The sequence below is a fragment of the Thamnophis elegans genome, chromosome 1 (assembly GCF_009769535.1).
Source record: "Thamnophis elegans isolate rThaEle1 chromosome 1, rThaEle1.pri, whole genome shotgun sequence".
Lineage (NCBI taxonomy): Eukaryota > Metazoa > Chordata > Lepidosauria > Squamata > Colubridae > Thamnophis > Thamnophis elegans.
Window position 1 is genome coordinate 115,609,332 of NC_045541.1, and position 17,333 is coordinate 115,626,664.

At 38.8% G+C, this 17,333-nt stretch overlaps 1 protein-coding gene across 2 annotated transcripts in view; it reads left to right on the plus strand.

Moving 5' to 3' along the window:
• The first annotated feature begins 10,276 nt into the window (after positions 1-10,276).
• TTBK2 (tau tubulin kinase 2) overlaps positions 10,277-17,333 on the plus strand; it is a 71,646-nt gene continuing 64,589 nt past the window's right edge. The window contains exon 1 of one of the 2 annotated variants that reach the window (XM_032228931.1): positions 10,277-10,829. The gene's annotated coding sequence lies outside the window, so the exon portion shown is untranslated. The remainder of the gene's footprint in view (positions 10,830-17,333) is intronic. The other variant, XM_032228939.1, reaches the window with a different exon arrangement.

A 17,333-nucleotide genomic window follows, 5' to 3' on the forward strand; every position in this document is an offset into this window, starting at 1 on the left:
AGAGCTGCTGGGAGATGGGGAGCGGGTGGAGAAAAAGCTCAGGACAGCAACCCCTACTATTCCAAGACGGACAGAAAGTGATTGCTTTAAAAAAAAGAACAGATATCCTGTACATTAAATCAAAGTCAAATCATTGTACATGATCTATTTACTTTCCAGGGACTGAATAATTAAGACCTCACTGGTGTCAAACATCCTTCAGATTTTGTACAGGGTTCCACAAGTGATACCCTAATAAATGTTCCAAATTCTGGATTTAAAAAAATCAGTATACTTTGCATTATCCAGTATTCCTGTCATCTCACTGGGTTTTCATACAAATACTGTAGCTGAATATAGAAAGATGAAGTTGCACAAAGCTCAGATAGTAGTAAATCACCATACAATCTTAATTGTGTTTGTAATTGTGTAGCAATTTAATTTCTTTAAATCCCTGTGATCACAAATATTCAGTGATAGATATTGCTTTTGTGCATCTGCCAAGAAAGTTTTTATGGGCATGGCCATATAGCCATTAAGAGATTAACTCAACTTGAAGCATTGTTTATATGCATTCAATATACTATATATTCATACAGTCACATATACATACATACATACACACACACCACACACACACACACACACACACACACACCACACACACATATATATATATATATATATATATATATATATATATATATATATATTTGTTATATTTATGCTGATAAATAAATAAAGGGAGACTAGTATAGATCTATTTCAAGCTATTTAGCTCTCATCAGCTAGCCATACCCAAGTTTGGGAATCGAACCTGTGCTCCATTGCCTCCCAGGCAGGGAGTTAACCTTTTGAGCTACAGAGAATGATCCTTATCAGCCAGCCAGGGTGGGAGGTATATATCAGCCAGCCAGGGTGGGTTTCTGTCTGGATGGTCTCTTGTGACGAGCCTAATGACAGAGAGTGGAAGTGTGACCTTCCTCCCATACTTGGGCATACCAGGGGTTGTGACTTTAAGTATGTATAATAATGTATATATATGTATGTATGTATGTATGTCTGTAGTCTGTATGATGTATAGATAAGATTTTTTATTAGATTTTTTACACCTGGTAACCCCAATTATGGGAGGAAGTAATGCTTCCATCATGTCTATGCTCGTCACAAGAGTCCATCACGAAAAAACAATATTTTACTGTTACTGATGCAATATAGCCCAGGTTCAAATCCCAGTAAGGGTATGGCTAGCTGATGAGAGCTAAATAGCTTGAAATAGATCTATATCTCCCTTTATTTATTTATCAGCACAAATATATATATATATAATACACACACACAATACATACACACACACACACACACACCTACATGCACTCACCACAAATGCACATGCACCTGGAGTATACTAATTGTTTTTAGTTCAACTTAAATGAGGATGGGTATGGGTGGACTAAATAATAGTAAGTGGTCCTGTATGTAATTTTGTCATAAGCTCAATACCTAGACTTGAGGATGTATTACATGCAGTGCTTCCATGGAAAAAGGTTGTAAGGTGATGAGTGAGCCAATAAAATATGAATATAGTATTCAAAAATAAGTTTACAGATTGGAACTGCATTTTGCAAAAGATATGCAAAGCTAAAATAGTTTTGTTCAGTCGTGACAGCAAGGAGAGGATAGAGCTTTCCCAGAATCCCCATTAAAATCTCCCACAGAATGGTTGATTGAGGCTATCTGACCAAACAGGCAATGTTGTGTCTTGGAGTTCAGTGGATGGAAATAAGAGGATCTCCTATTGAATAATGTCAAAGATGTGATGCTAGTGAAAAGCCTGAACAGGGACAATAGAACAAAGGAGAATAGAAAATGAGTGATAACATTCTTGACAGATGCAACTGAAGGTAAGTACATGAACACCTACAAAATGCCTCTGGTATATTTCTTGCAGACTTTAAGCCAGACATTTGATCTGAAAATGGACAGCCTGAGCTTTCTTAAAAAAAAAATTGAATTTCTCCAAATGGTTAGACTTCACTGATAAGTGGACTTCTCTGCAAGAGCAGCTGATTCAAAGAACCTTGTGTAGAGTTACCAGGTTTTTTTTCTTTCTAGCACTTTTCCGGAAATGCAGGATCTATCTTTTTTCTTTATTGAATCAACTACGTGTTGATCCAGTAGTTGCGACAAAATGGACTGGCTCAATGGTGGGATTCAAATTTTTTTACTACTGGTTCTGTGGGTGTGGCTTGGTGGGCGTGACAGGGGAAGGATACTGTAAAATCTCCATTCTCACCCCACTCCAGGGGAAGGTTACTGCAAAATCCCCATTCCTTCCCGATCAGCTGGGACTTGGGAGGCAGAGAATAGATGGGGGCAGGATCAGTCAGAGGTGATATTTCTCCAAACTACTCAAAATTTCTGCTACCGGTTCTCCAGAACTGGTCATAACCTGCTGAATACACCCTCTGGACTGGCTGACATGTGGGCCTAAATTTATCCAGCCGATTTTCATGGCTAAGGCAGATGGGCTACAAAAATCCAGAATTTCACTAGGTGGCTATAAGGACACTTTCCTGTCTGCTGCCAGTGAATTATCATAAAGATTTTACATCCATATGAGAAACCCTGAGCTTCTGAATCCAGGATATTGGGAAACTGTTCACCCAGTTTAGCTAGTTCTTGTAACCAATCAAAGTGTTTGTAGTTGTGCATATAAATAGGAGACTAGCACAAACACAGTGGCCCACTTTAATCACTTTTGTTGCATTGTTTTTTTTCTCTGTTATGGCTGCCATTCTAAACATAAATCCTTCCCAGTCTAATCTTCCCTTGGTTGGGAATAATTGGATTTGAAATCCATTATAACTGCAGAATATCACATTGGGAAAGACTGTTGGGCACAGTTACTGAATAAACTCAGCAGAACATACTTTTACAAATTATTCAATTACAAGGTAACATATTAAGGTATCTTCTTTCTTCGTATTATACTGTAATTGTATAACTTCATTTTAAGTATAAATATAACAATCACCCAACAGTAGTAAGACTGCTTTAATAGTGTAGCTTTATCAAAAATAATTTAGAAGCAGCCCGAATAGAAAGAGAGATTTCTTTCTACTTTCTCCTCTTGCTTTTTTTTATTTTTAGAACCATGAGCAATTAGTATGAATAAAGCCACTAACCTTGTGGAGTCTTTGCCATATTCTCAGAGATTGTGCTATGAAGAAGGTAGCACCTTTAGCAAGTGCTGTCTCTCTGAACTTAATCTGAGGATTATAACTGTTCTTTGTCAGGATTGATGGACAAAAGGGTTTCTGCGGATCAGGTTTGCTAGCTGCTGCTACATCTCTAATCGTGCCTAAGATACTTATAGTAGGAGCCTTATGTTTGTGGTTTAAATCCTGCAAAGCATTCTACCCTTAAAGTGTAACTCTATATGTGCCACGTCTACTTTCAGAAATCCAGCCCTTTATCAGCCTTTATCAGCCTTTAAATGCATCTTGTACAAATAGTCCTGGATTTATAACTACAGTTGAGCCCCAAATTTTTGTTGCTAAGTGAGACTGATGAAGGGCTTTGTCTATTTAAAATGTTAATTTAGAAACAATTCCCAATTGATGTTAATGTTTTTAACAAGTCTTTTCTGTGTTTAACAATAGGTACATTGGGGATACATAATACACCATTTTTAATTCTCTCTTAAAAATTATACTCCATCCTTCAACAGAACTTTCGGAAGCACTTGCAAAAATCTAATACATAAAAAGGAAGCTTATTAATATGTGGTTTTTTTAAAAAAAATCTTAAGTTTAAAAAAGTATTTTTGAGTAGCCATTCAAACATAAATGTTTCCGATTGCTCCACAAATGGGAAGGTGTACAGGCAGAACACCACTGGGATAACTTTCCCTGAAAAATGTCACTATAATTTCTGATGACCGCCTAAAGGAGAACTATGGAAGATGAGTACAGATTTAGCGCATCCTCTCCTAACCTTGATGTATGACAATGTACTATTCCGGGACAAGCATGCACAAAGGAATTAGGTTTCAGTCATTTACTTCATGATTTATAGGTAGCAGCATTACCTTTCAATATACCTGCTTCCTCTTTCGTGTGTGTGTGTGTGTGTGAATGAAGATAAAGCACTTTTGAAGGCAGGCACGTGTTCAATTACATATACTATACATTTAAGCAAGGGCAACAAATACATGTAAGCTTGCTTGCAAACAGGTCAAAGTGAAGAGCAGCAATATCAGGTCATGGTCCTGATGGATCCCATGGAGTATGGAGCATTTGGAAGGTGGTCTAAGATCCGAGTAGCTATGTTTCAGGACAATAAGCCCATGAATATCTGTGTCTATTTGGGATGATATCCGACATTCACAACAGTGTCATTGCTGGATCAACTTAAACAGCAACTTAGATAAATGTAAGATAAATATAAATGTCATTTAAAAAATGAAGGTGAATTAATAAAAACATGGGCTTTATTCTGGAGAAAATGTGTTGTCTTACCACATTCATTTTTGTTTCAGAGGTATTGTCCCATTCCATAACTACACCCATGTTTGAGGAGATGATGTGACTAACGAGTCTCTACATAGGCAGAATTCAAGTCTCTCTCAGAACGTAATCAGGAGAAAGTTTTTGGCAACGGCTCAGAGTTAACCTATTGGACTTTGAGCGAGGGAAATATCAATTGACGCTGAACAACTGGTTCATTTTTATGACCATTACTGGGTCCCAAGGTCATGTGATCACATTTTCCGGCCTTCTCACAAACAAAGTCAATGGGGGAACCAGATTCACTTAACAACTGGGTTACTAACTTATCAACTGCAGTCATTCACTTAACAACTTTATGATAAGATTGTAAAATGGGGCAAAACGCATGCAACAAATGTCTCACTTAACAATGTTTTGGCCTATATTGTGGTTGTAAGTTGAGGACTACCTGTGTACAGAATCCAATAGAAATTTCACAAACAAACTAGGACAAATTCAAATTGATATTTCCACAAATATTAACTGTAAAATTTTAATGTTACGTTCAACACAAATAAACTTAATAGAATCGCTATGTTTTGCACTATTTTACATTATCTCTATTAGTGTACTGAATTTCATACTATTGATTGCTATTTTATCTTTGATTGGGTATTTCAACAAAATCCTATAGCAAAAAGTATCTGTAATTCCACAATTGTCAAAATATGCATTTAACGGTATAAAAGAGCTAACATCTTATTTATATGCAAAAGTCTTGGAGTCAATATGCTATTAATTAGAAAAAAATAGAATAATACTTCAAAACTGTGTTTTCTTTCAGAGTAATAACAGTCTATGATTCGAAATTCAATCCTTATTCTTTGTTCTGATGTCCAGCTTTACTAACAAAATGATTTGTCTTAATAACAGTTTTCCAAAGCCAGAGCAAAAGATATAGTTTTGATAGGAAGCAAGAAGCAATGACAAAGAATTCCCCCGAGGCTTTGTGTTATTCAGCAATGCTTTTAGGTAAAATGCATTAGAATTTTGCCAGTGAAAAATAGTCAGAACTGTTATAGAGATCCTGCACTTGTATAGCCTTTCAAATGATATAAAGAAAATACATTGATGCCTATTGGTTGATGCTGAATTCTACTACTTCTTATGAATAAATGAATATACACACTACAGTAAATGAATAAACATACCACAACATCTTCTGGTTTTCTTATATTTCACATTCGGGCACACATTATAATGAGCCTCATCTGGTTCCTTGTATTAACATTAAATATGATCACCTAGCATATATATATTTTAAATTTAACTGTACTTTTGATCTAAATAGATAAATTCTGATACACAGTAAAATAAAAAGTATTAATATTTTTAAATTTGCAACTATTCACAGCGCAGAATATTAAGGGATGAGATGTAATGTTGGATACCAGTTCTTTAAATGGATAAAACTAGGGACATTATGAGGTGGTGTTTTGGGTTTTTTTTGGCAACCTACTGTCTTTTAAAATTGGCTACTAGATTCTTAATGCTTAAATATATTAGCTTAATAGCTGTCATATTTTCTATCATTAGTCACAGAGCGTTCACATATTGAACTGTTGTGGCCCGGCAGGAGCTGTTAGAGCTGCCACCAGACTCCGACAGCGAGGGGCCCTATGAGTCAGCCCTGGAGGATGTGGAAGACCCTGGACATGGTTCTGACTCCGAGCAGGGCACAGAGAGACTGGTTGGCCACCAAGTGGCACCTGAGCCTTGGATCAGTGGGGAGGAGACAAGAGAGAGTGATCCAGAAACCAACAGTGAGTTGTTCCGGGATGCACGCCGTCGAAGGGCTACTCGGCGTCAAGAACAACTACATAATTGCAGGAGGTAATTACGTTCGGCTGATGGTCATTAAGCTCCTCTCCAGACTATAAAAGAGACTGCTTGTGCCACGCCCTTCTTGCAGAAGTTAACGTTTGGACTAAAGAGAAACGAACTTGGCAGGCTGGATTGCTGCCAGAATTAGTCTGAATTGCTGCCAAGGTTTGTTGGACTTGCTGCCAAGGTCCTTATCTGTTTGTTTATTTGGCTTTCAGCCACCGAGAGTCTGGTCTTGTTATTAAAGGACATTCCATTTTACGCTTGTCTCGGCTTTCGTTACTGGATGGAGGAGGGGGTCAGAACATTGAACTATACAATAATCTGCTTTGCTTGTTTTTTTTACTTACTATGGTAGAAGAATCCTGCTCATAATTTTATTCCCCCCCCTTTACATACTCAAAGCACAAAGCCTCTGAGATAATGGCCTGGGATAAATGCATGTACACTCTAGAATTATGTGGGTATTTAGCTAAACCGTGATGGAACACGTTAAACTATTAATGAAAAATCTAAGGACGTTGGCTCATAATACAGGAAATAAACAAATTTGAGCTTCAACTCTTAATTCAGGAAGGCAATTTGCCAATGGGATATTTGGTGGAATGACACCAGTGATTGAAATACAAGAGCTTGTTTAAAAGATGTAAGAGAATTTTCTCTTTCAGAAGGTGAAGAATGATAATCAATTTGACTTGATACTGAGCAAAAGCAGTTTTCATAGAATCTGATCTATTTTCATAAAGCAGGCAGTTTTATAACATCTAATCTGTCCATTGTGATTAAATTCTCCGCTCTGCATTTTAAATCAGTAGTGTTCATTTTCTGAATCAGCTTTGCTGTTAAGAAGAATACGGCTACTCAAGAAAGTGAGCATGATTATAGTGTGAAGGGATTGCTTGCATCAGCCAATGAATAGCTTGAGTTGCCATGTATTCAATTAATATATACAAACCAAAACAGAGTTCAACACTGAAGATGACTTCAGGCCAAAAATAGTAATATAAAACTGCAGCAGGTAAACATACATAGAGGCTACTTTAAGGGTGAGAGGAGGCTCAATGGGTAATGAAATCTGTTTCTGCCTTCAGGAAATGGTTATCAGTCAGTTTCAGTGATAGGAAAGTACAGTATGGTGGTAGCTTTAGTTAAGAAAATGAAAGTAATCAGAACGTAGGGGAAAAGTGATACTAGATAGCTTATTTTTTATTTTATTTATGTGTCATCAAATTAGCATTATTTTTTAGCAACCATAATATATGGTTATATATATAACCTCCAAGCAGAGGTGATATTCAGCAGGTTCTGACCAGTTCTGGAGAACTAGTAGCGGAAATTTTGAGTAGTTCAGAGAACCATAAATACCACCTCTGGCTGGCCCTGCCCCCATCTATTCTCTGCCTCCTGAGTCCCAGCTGATCAGGAGGCAATGGGATTTTGCAGTAACCTTTCCCTGGAATGGGGAGGGAATAGAGATTTTATAGTATCCTTCCCCTGCCACACCCATCAAGCCACACCCATCAAGCCAAGCTACGCCCACAGAACCAGTAGTAAAAAAATTAAATCCAACTACTGCCTCTAAGATCATCTATCTCTAATTCAGTAATTTGAGCCTTGTCATTTCTGTTTTGGGTTAAAACTCTGAACTGATCCCCCCCCCCCCAAATGATTTAGTGAAGTACTTACCGTATTTTTCAGAGTATAAGACGCACCAAGATTTTGAAGAGGCAAATTAAAAAAAATTGCACTCTGCAGACCTCACAAAAACGGGCCATTTTTTTCAAAAAAGGGCATGCATAGCCTTTAGGAGACTTGTAGAGTGCTCCTGGGAGCTGGGGAGGCCCAAAAACAAACAAAAAATGGCCCGTTTTTCGTCAAAAAAAGCCATGCATAGCCTTTAAGAGGCTTATAGAGTGCCCATTTTTTACTCATTTCTGCCCTCCCCAGCCCCCAGGAGCATTCTGAAAGCCTCCTAAAGGCAATACATGACTATTTTGCAAAGGGCGCAGGGTTTCGGGAGGCCAAAAATGCTGTATTTAGTGTATAAGATGCACCCAGATTTTCACCCTCTTTTTTGAGGGAAAAAGGTGCGTCTTTTACTCCGAAAATATGGTAGTATCCAAGATAATCTCAGGAGTCTGCCAACACCATGGTCCAAAAATGCAACTTTTGACAGGTTGGACTACACTTTTTTTTTGCACAAAGAGAAACGCAAAGCAGGAATTAAGCAAAGCACAAGCACTTTTCCTGTCATCTATCATTGTCTTGCCATCTTCTTCATCCAGCAGATCAACTGTTTCTTTGACTTTCCTTCTCCCCCCCCCTCAAAAAAACCATCTCTTTTTTGGTAATTTTTTGCAATTGTTGCATGCCTCAGGTCATTCTGCATAAAGATGGAACAAATTCTTATAAATGTGCAGATGGCACGATATGGGCTCATATACAGCTCATATATTACAGATAACATTCAAAGTTACCTTGTTAAGTTAGAGAAATAAGGTGAAATGAACAATGATGTGTAAAAGAGACAATGCAAAGTTCTTCATGTAGGAAAAAGAAATAAAATGCATTGGTATAAATAAAGAAAACTGGCTTGTAATGAAGTAGTAGTAGTAAAAAGTCTTAAAACTGAATGTGAATCAATGATGTGATGTGGCAGCAATAAACAAACAATGTTATGATGAATTAATAAAATGTACTTTCTAAATTAATGGAAGTAAAATCTGGATAGCATACTTAAAAGCAGGAACCAGAAAAATTGGAACAGATTCAGAGTTGGTTAATGAGGATGATCAGTGGATTAAAATGAAATTACGTGAACAAAATTTAAAGGAGTTAGGCATGTTTATCTTGGGAAGAGACTGGGTGGAGTTGTGGAGTAGTATAGTTCTTTTCAAATTACAGAAATAACAACTCAGAAAAGAAGGCACAAATCTTTTTGATGTCATCCCTTGAGAAGAGCATGGATGGATTTCATGAATTTAAATTACAGCAAGACAGATTCTGACTGTATTTTTTTTAAAAAAACATCCCTCTTTTCTAATAGTTAATATAGTTCAACATCTGAATCCATTAATCTGAGAAACTGTAGGCAGCCCTTAATCAGTTTCAGTTGAGGCTGGACAGCTGTCTTTCAAGGAGGCCTTAGTTTAGATTCCTGCATGGGGAAAGAGTTTGGATTCAGCTGTCTAAGTAGTCTCTTTCAAATCTGTAACTTTATAATTTTTGCAATTGAGATTAACTGCACTGGGACATAGTTTGTGCATTGTGCACAGAGTTTGTCCTCCAGAAAAGTAAGTGATGATGCATAGTAAATGCATCCACTCTGCATTGCTTAAATCACTACTGCAATTTGCTTTAAATCAGATTACCGCCCGCCCATCTTTTCCATAGATTATAAATTTTAGAGGGATCCTATATTGCAATGGAGGTGCCCAGGGCTGTTCACGAAAGACTAAGTTTAAAGCACTTTTCTTTAAGCACCAGATTGCGTTTAAGAAGAAAGTAATCACTAGTTCCGCTACAGCAAGGTAAAATGCTGCCGTCAGTGTGTTTGTCCAATTTAGGACTGTGTCCCTAGTTGGAAGTCGCCATTACTTCTGATCTGTCACATCCCACGAGTAGATACCATAACCCCGTATTCCACCCTTCGGGAATCCCTTTCCGATAAGTAACGCACATTAAACTACAATACCCAGAATTCTTTTCAAAAACCCACTCGCAAAATTCGCCTCATAAGCAAATATGAGGACAGCGGCGTCTCTAAGATACGGCCGCCCGCCAGACTGATTGAAAGAGCTCCCGTCCAATCTGCTACGGAATTTTGGTAAACGCTCCAATAACGTTTCACAGTGTCGACGCGGTGGGCGGATTCTCTCGAGGGATCGCTTGGCTGCCTAGCGCTAGGATGGAGGGCAAGGGAAAAGGAGGGGCTAGTTGCGACGGCAGTAGCGAGAGCAGTCGCGTCCCGAGGGGGACTGCAGGCGACTGAGCCGACAAGGGGTGGCGTCGGCGTCGGCAGTGAAGCGGTTAACCCTGCAAGGAGAGAGAGAAGAGAGCGAGAGAGAGAGAGAGCGAGAGACAACGGCCGTTCAGCGAGTGCCGCTGATTGCCTGCCGCCTCCTCCTCCTGCCCTCCCCTCCCCGTTAGTTACCCCGCCCGTCAGCTCGCGCTCCTTCAGGCTCCTTCTCAGCCTACCCTAGTCCGGTCCGGTCCCGCAGTTACCATAGAGACGGCGACGACGACTGAGGCGCCACCGCCGCCTGCTTGCAAGCCATGGGCCGGAGTCTGCTGCTGAGCTGTGCTGTGCTGAGCCGGAGGGGGCCGCGGTAATAACATTCTCCTTCTCTCCTCCTTCCCCTCCTCCTCCTCTTCCTTTCTTTCGCCCGGAGGCTCCCCAGAAAAAAAAAAAGAGTTTCTCCGAGCCGGTCCCTCTGGCAGGCTGACGAGGCAGGGGCGCCGCTCGCGTTCCAGGTGAGAGCTCTCTCCGGCCCAGCGGAACAGGGCGGGCGGTGGGGGGTGTCACTGACGGAGGGGCTTTTGTGGGCAGAGGGGAACCTTGTTGACATTCCGCGGCACCGGCGGCTCAGGGGCGCGAAAGGAGACCGTTTCTGTCGCCGCCCCGGGGGCGCAAAAGGGCAGCTGGCCCGTGCTGAGGATGCTTTGGGGGGGAGCAGCGGGGAGGGGACACAACTGGCGGCCGACGGCCCTTCTTCGCCTTGCCGTTGTGGTGACGGGGTTGAAGGCATCGTGGGGATGCGCCTTTGAAGATGGAGGGAGTGGGGGCGGCGGCGGCGGCGGCGTCTCCCGGCAGTCGAAGGTTGTTTGGAGACGAGAGAGAGAGAGAGAGAGAGAGAGAGAGAAGGGCAATCTTTAGGGCACCGGTATCCAATAGCCTTCGAGATGTTGTTCGGGTTTTTGTTTTTTTTACACGCGGGGACAGAAAGGGGCGGAAATGCTGCAATGAAACAAACACAATAACAACAACAAAGCCCAAACAAACCCTCCGAAACATGACCCTTGCGTAGCAGAGGACCTGGCCCATCTTTTAATCTAGTTAGTTTGTCCCGACTCCTGTGGTTTTCCCCCATGCAATGCGCGCCTCACAACTGGATAAATAGCAAGATGGACCGCCGAAGTTTGTTCTCCTCGAACCAATGAGATGCTACAACAGTTAAGCCAGCTGCTTGTGAAGAGGGGAAAAATCATTGTGGGCTCTATGTGGGGTTTAATGTGAAAGATCACAGTTTTATCTTAAGGCTTGGTTGTCTCGGCCTCTCTTTTCATTGATGGGGACTAATGGGGAGGGGCGGGTGGTAGCAGCTTGACTTTAAAACCAGGTAATGTCGATGCAGTTGTCTCTCTTTTATTCATAGAAATAGTGTGTAGTATTGGGGGCAGATGGAGACGGAAACTAAACATTGCAGTTGCATGATGATATGAATACAGTTATGTAGTATATACTTCCCCCCCAAAGTGACAGATATGATCTTCTGACCTTAAAACTAGTTGGAAGCAGGAAAGCATCTGTTTCAGAAATTACAGACTTTTCACTTTCTGTTCTGTAATAACAATAGAATTGTGGTTCTTAATATAAGGTCTTTGTATCCAATTAAAAGGAGTAGGTTATTAAATGATAATGATGATGATATCCATTCACTTGAGTCCCAACTCTTGGCATTCTATTGGCTAGGTCTCTCCACATCTTCCAATTTTGCATTATTTCTTTGAGATTTTCTATGTTCTGTCCGGTGTCAGCTTTGATAGTGTCCAGCCACTGTGCTTTTCTGACAGCCTGAGTTTCCTTTTATTGCTAACTCTTCCAAACATAACAGCTTTCTCCAGTAAATTCTCCTACATGACATGGCCAAAGTAAGTGAGATGCAGTGTGATTTTTCCTTTAGTGATATGCCCGGTGTTCTATACTCCAGTACTTCCTTGTTAGTCATCTTTGCTGTAGCATTTTCTGTATATAATATTCAAGGTTATCTGAGAAATGCCTTCTTAAATGAATTAAGGTTTTTACAATATGCACATGAATTGATTCTAATACACTTGAAAGTTGATTAGAAAACTTTTTTCAAAAGTTGAAGATAATCAGTAAAGTATTCATAGGTTTGTGGTTTGTAAGAAATAACGAACTGAGCTGGACTTTAGCTTGTCAAACAGTTTCAATAAAGAAGACTCAATTATTTTCTTGCTGTATTGCAGGAATTATGCTTTAAAAAATCCTCTCTTTGTCAGGTGATAGAAATCAGTACCACATGGGAAGTTCCAATTAAACTGATCTATTGCTATCAACCTGTGCACAGAAATCTTCTCAACTGTTAGTACCTACTTGGTGTTAGATAAGGCCCCATGGAATTCAAGGGAGGTTGGGAGTTGTAGTTAGTCTGCTTGTGGCTATGTAGGAATTCTAGGAACCTATCTGGACAACTGCCTTGCAGTTTCTTGGCAACATTGTTCAGAAGTGGTTTGCCATTGCCCCCTTCCTCGGGCTAAAAGAAAGTGACTAGCCCAAGATCACCCATATAGCTTTATGCCTAAAATGGGACTAGAACTCAATCACACATTTTCTACCATGATGCCCTAACCATTACCTGAAAGTGGCTCTCATTTTTCATATTAATATTGAATAGTCATGATATATCAAATAGTAAAAGCCAATACTATATCAGTGCTTTATTTCCTATCCCTTTTGGTTTCCTCCATTCTATCATATCTCCTCTTGAGAGCCCCCCCTCCTCTTCCAAGAAAATATAAGATGGAGTAGAAGGTGAAAATCTATTTTACTGATAAATACTATTCCACAAGAAGGGAAAGATGGAATGTTAGATACATGTTTTATTTTCACACACTTCCAACATTGATCTTGATTTTGATCTTGATATTCTTATGTTTAAAGGCTCTTATGCAAAAGTAGGTCTCACTGATTTCAGTTTTGACACCCCCCCCCAGTAAATATATCAGTGTATGTTCTCCAACCTTCACAAGGAAGTAAGTTTTGTAAGAACTCTTTATTTGTCCCACATTAGACTGTATTTTCATAGCTACTCTGGATGTCACCACTTAATGTTTTAATAAAATATACTAGAACTTGAAATGGTCCATAATCTAATAAATCCATAAATTTCTAATAAATTTATGCTTGTGGAAATAACATTTATAAATTGCTCTTTTACAGATTTCTGTAGTATTATCAGTAATCCTGACTTTTAAGTGTTTGAGCTATGATTCAAATCATGTGCCTTAGATATAGTAGTTGTTTTGACCTTTTTTGGATGTGGGCTTATGCAAAGAATGGAAGAAGCTCTTAAGCAAATTTCTTTCTCCCTCCCTCCCTCCCTCCCTCCTCTCTCCCCCCTCATGTGTGTGTGTGTGTGTGTGTGTGTTTGTGTTTGTGCATGTGTGTGTGTGTGAGTGAGAGAGAGGGGGGAGGAGCCTCATTCAGTTCTATTTATTCTTCTCCAGTAGATCAGAAAGGAAGGATGCTTACTGCGTTAGGACTGTATCAATCTTTCACAGATCTGTGGAAGTGAATTACAAAACACTTCTTTTCAAATTCTTATTTTTCTGTATTTTGAGATTGCTTTGGAAGTACTTTTGTCTGTCTGAGTATGGGTATTTATATACCCCATTTTTCTTCAGGCCAACCATTCATTGGTTGTGGAGATAGCCAGGAGTAGTTACCAAAATAGCCATCAAATCAGAGAAAATAAAAATGTGAAAAGAGTGCTTTGCACATGGTCCATATTTTTCTGAAACACCTCTTTCAAAGGATTTGCGAAGCCTTACCAGATACTCTAATAAAAAAATATACTAAGAATGATGTGAAATTTTTTAGATATTGTGGACTATTAATAAGGCAATGAAATAAATCTGGTTTGTAGGATTTCATAATTGATCCCAATAAAGAATTTGGTATACGATAAAACTGAGAGAAGAGAATGTAATTTTTATAAGGGAAAATATGAGAATTCATGAAACAGATAGAATAAAGAGAGAAAGAACAGAGTTTTGATAGACGAATTATATGAGCTGTTTCCGTGCTGAAAAATGTAAACATGTATCTTGCAAGGAAACATTTATGTATTTCATTTATATACCATGCTGTGAACCATGAGGCCAGCCTGAAGTAGTTTGCAATAGAAAATAATGACAACCAAAATAAATGGTATCCAAAGCAAATATTACAATGCAATGTAAATCCATCAGGATTATAATAACTTGGCTTCCAGCAATAACCATTAAATGCTATGAAAGAGCTCCATTTTCATTCCTTTTTTAAATTACAGGAGGGACACCACCATATGGATCTCTAGAGGGAGACTTTTCGAGAGAATACAGTCTGCCATAAAGAACCATTGACACTTGCCCCCTTTTCTGAATCTCTCAAAGTTAGGAGAGAGACGGCTCAGGATCCCCAGACAGGAAAGGTAGCCAAGTCTAATAGGTTTGATTTGAAGTAGATGATTACCTGAGATGCCAATCTTTTAATGTTAAAATCATAACTTTGAATTGTACTCCAGAGCCTATGGGTAGCCACTACAGAAACCTCAGCTCAGCATGTGTTATGTTCAAGTAAAAGACTATTACCTAATGACAGGCAGGCTGTTACATGTTGAACCTACTGTGGCTCCTGACAGTCTTCATGTAGAGTCAATTAAAGTGATACGTACGGGAGGTGACAAGAGTGTGAGTCACTGTTGTCAGGCCTATTTCTCCAGAAAGGCTGAAACTGGCATACTAGCAGTAGCAACTTGTTTCTTTCCATCCAGGCCCTGACAACCAAGAAGAATTAGGTCATGATTTCTACTGTCTCAGCAGGGTTCCATGCCCTGGTCTAAAACTTAACTGAAAAGAGCCCAGATAATCCTATTTTCCATATAATATTCTGTTGTTGGAACTTCACCAACAACCTTCTCCATAAAGGAAAGGTTATAAATTGGACAATAGTTGTCCACTATGGCTGGATCTACAGAATGTCTCTTCAAGAGAAGATAATTTTTCAAGGTGACAGCCACCATTTCCTTTCCCAGTGAAGGGTTGACAATCTTGCTGATCTACCCAGTCACATATTTACTGGTTTTACATGAGAATGAGGTGAATCATGGGTCCAATTCACATATTGTTGATATACTGCTCTGCTTTTCATTTCCTATCTAGAATATTTTGTTTTTGTCAGAATGCTGCCCAAATAATTAACAGAACCTCATTGCTTTTTCTCACTCTTCAAAAGGGAGAAGCACAAATGATTTGCCATCTTTATTTCTGTAGTTTAGGTTTAAAGTTATCTCAGACACATGTTTGGTAAATTCATTTCTGATCTTCCTACCAAATTTAAGGTTAACTTTTGCTATTCCATCCCCAAAGCTCCTCGGTAAACCAGACATGATTGAAATTATATAATTCTGCCATCTATGCACTACAATGTAATTAATTTTTTAAAAAATGGATAAATATAAGAAGATAGTAGTTTAAATTAGGCAGCAAAGCAGGCAGGATTCCTAGCAAGGAGATAAATAACAAAGATATGCTTAAGATTCTTCTGAAAATACTATAAAAAATAACATAATTGACTGGTGAGGCCTTCTTGGACTGGCACCAAGAAGGCCTGGTCTAGTTAATTTTAAATGGGCTTATAAAACCATCTTTTCTATGGAATCTATTTCCCACAAACAAAATTTAGAGTGAGCCATTCTTTAGATAAGGGACCCCAAGCCATACAGAGATTTATATATGATAATCATCTTGAGTTTTGCATGAAAAATAATAAGGACCCAATTTAATCAAAATAAATGCTATATGTATTTAGTGAATACTGCTGATAGGCATCTGCCAGATTTTGAAACTGCTGAAATGTCTGCAATAGAATGCTAAATCATGCACAGATGGAAGTAAGAACTTCTAGCTATTGTACTGACCTGGCACTCAGGGACAATGAAAGGTCTAAATCACTCCAAATTGCAGGGTTAATTTCTCAGAGAAAAAATACTCTAGGATAGAAAATATCTATTCTAATTATTGAGAACCACTGCACTACCAGACTTCAATTTCAATGTGGTATTCCTCATCAAATCTGTAACTAGATGAGGAACAGCAATAATAGCAAAATAATTATGAAGTTTGGCATTTGTAACACAAATGGAAAAGAGAAATTCAAATAGATATCTTTTTAATACATGTTAGCAAAAAGTATAATTGGGCTAGAAACCTATTGTGAAAGCTACTTCTCATGTGATCAGATTCAGAAAAACTGAAACCAGATTAGTCCATTACTAAAACACATACCTTAAGTAGAAATTGTTTCTCCTGTCAAAAAGATAATAGCTACAAGACTCTTACACTGTTAGGCAGGAAAAAAGGTGCAAGAAGATAAACTTTGATTCCATGATAAATATAACTTACATTTACTATTCTTATTACTGGGATTTTTTGTAACTGATTCATTAGCTTTTTCACAATAAGCTTACTTATCAAAGCTTCTGTATTCTCTATCTATTTGTTCCTACTTCCAAGTTAACTTGTCAAGAGAAACTTGACATCTACTGTGTGTTCCTGACACAGAAGCTAACAATTGTATTCATTTATTGTAGTTGATGGGGGTTTCTTAGTCTTCTATAAATGCTTTAATATTCTTTAGATGCTTGGGACCAGACGTGGGTTGCTGCCAGTTCGGCTTAGATCAGCTGAACCAGTAGTAGTGGCATTGGGAGGCTCCACCCAGACAGTTCTGCACGTGCGCAGAAATGTCACACTCCCGCCTGAACAGGTAGTAAAAAAATTAGCCACCCTGTATATAGTTCTTCTAACTATATACAACAAGATCTAGAACTTGCTGTGTAAATTGGTGGAACACAAAGAAGTTGTATTTCAAAGTTCAATTCTTAATATTAACATTCAGGAGAAAGTTATGAAAACCATCATATAGCAACTGAGTATTTTGCCAGGTAACTGCAAAATAACTGTAGAACATGA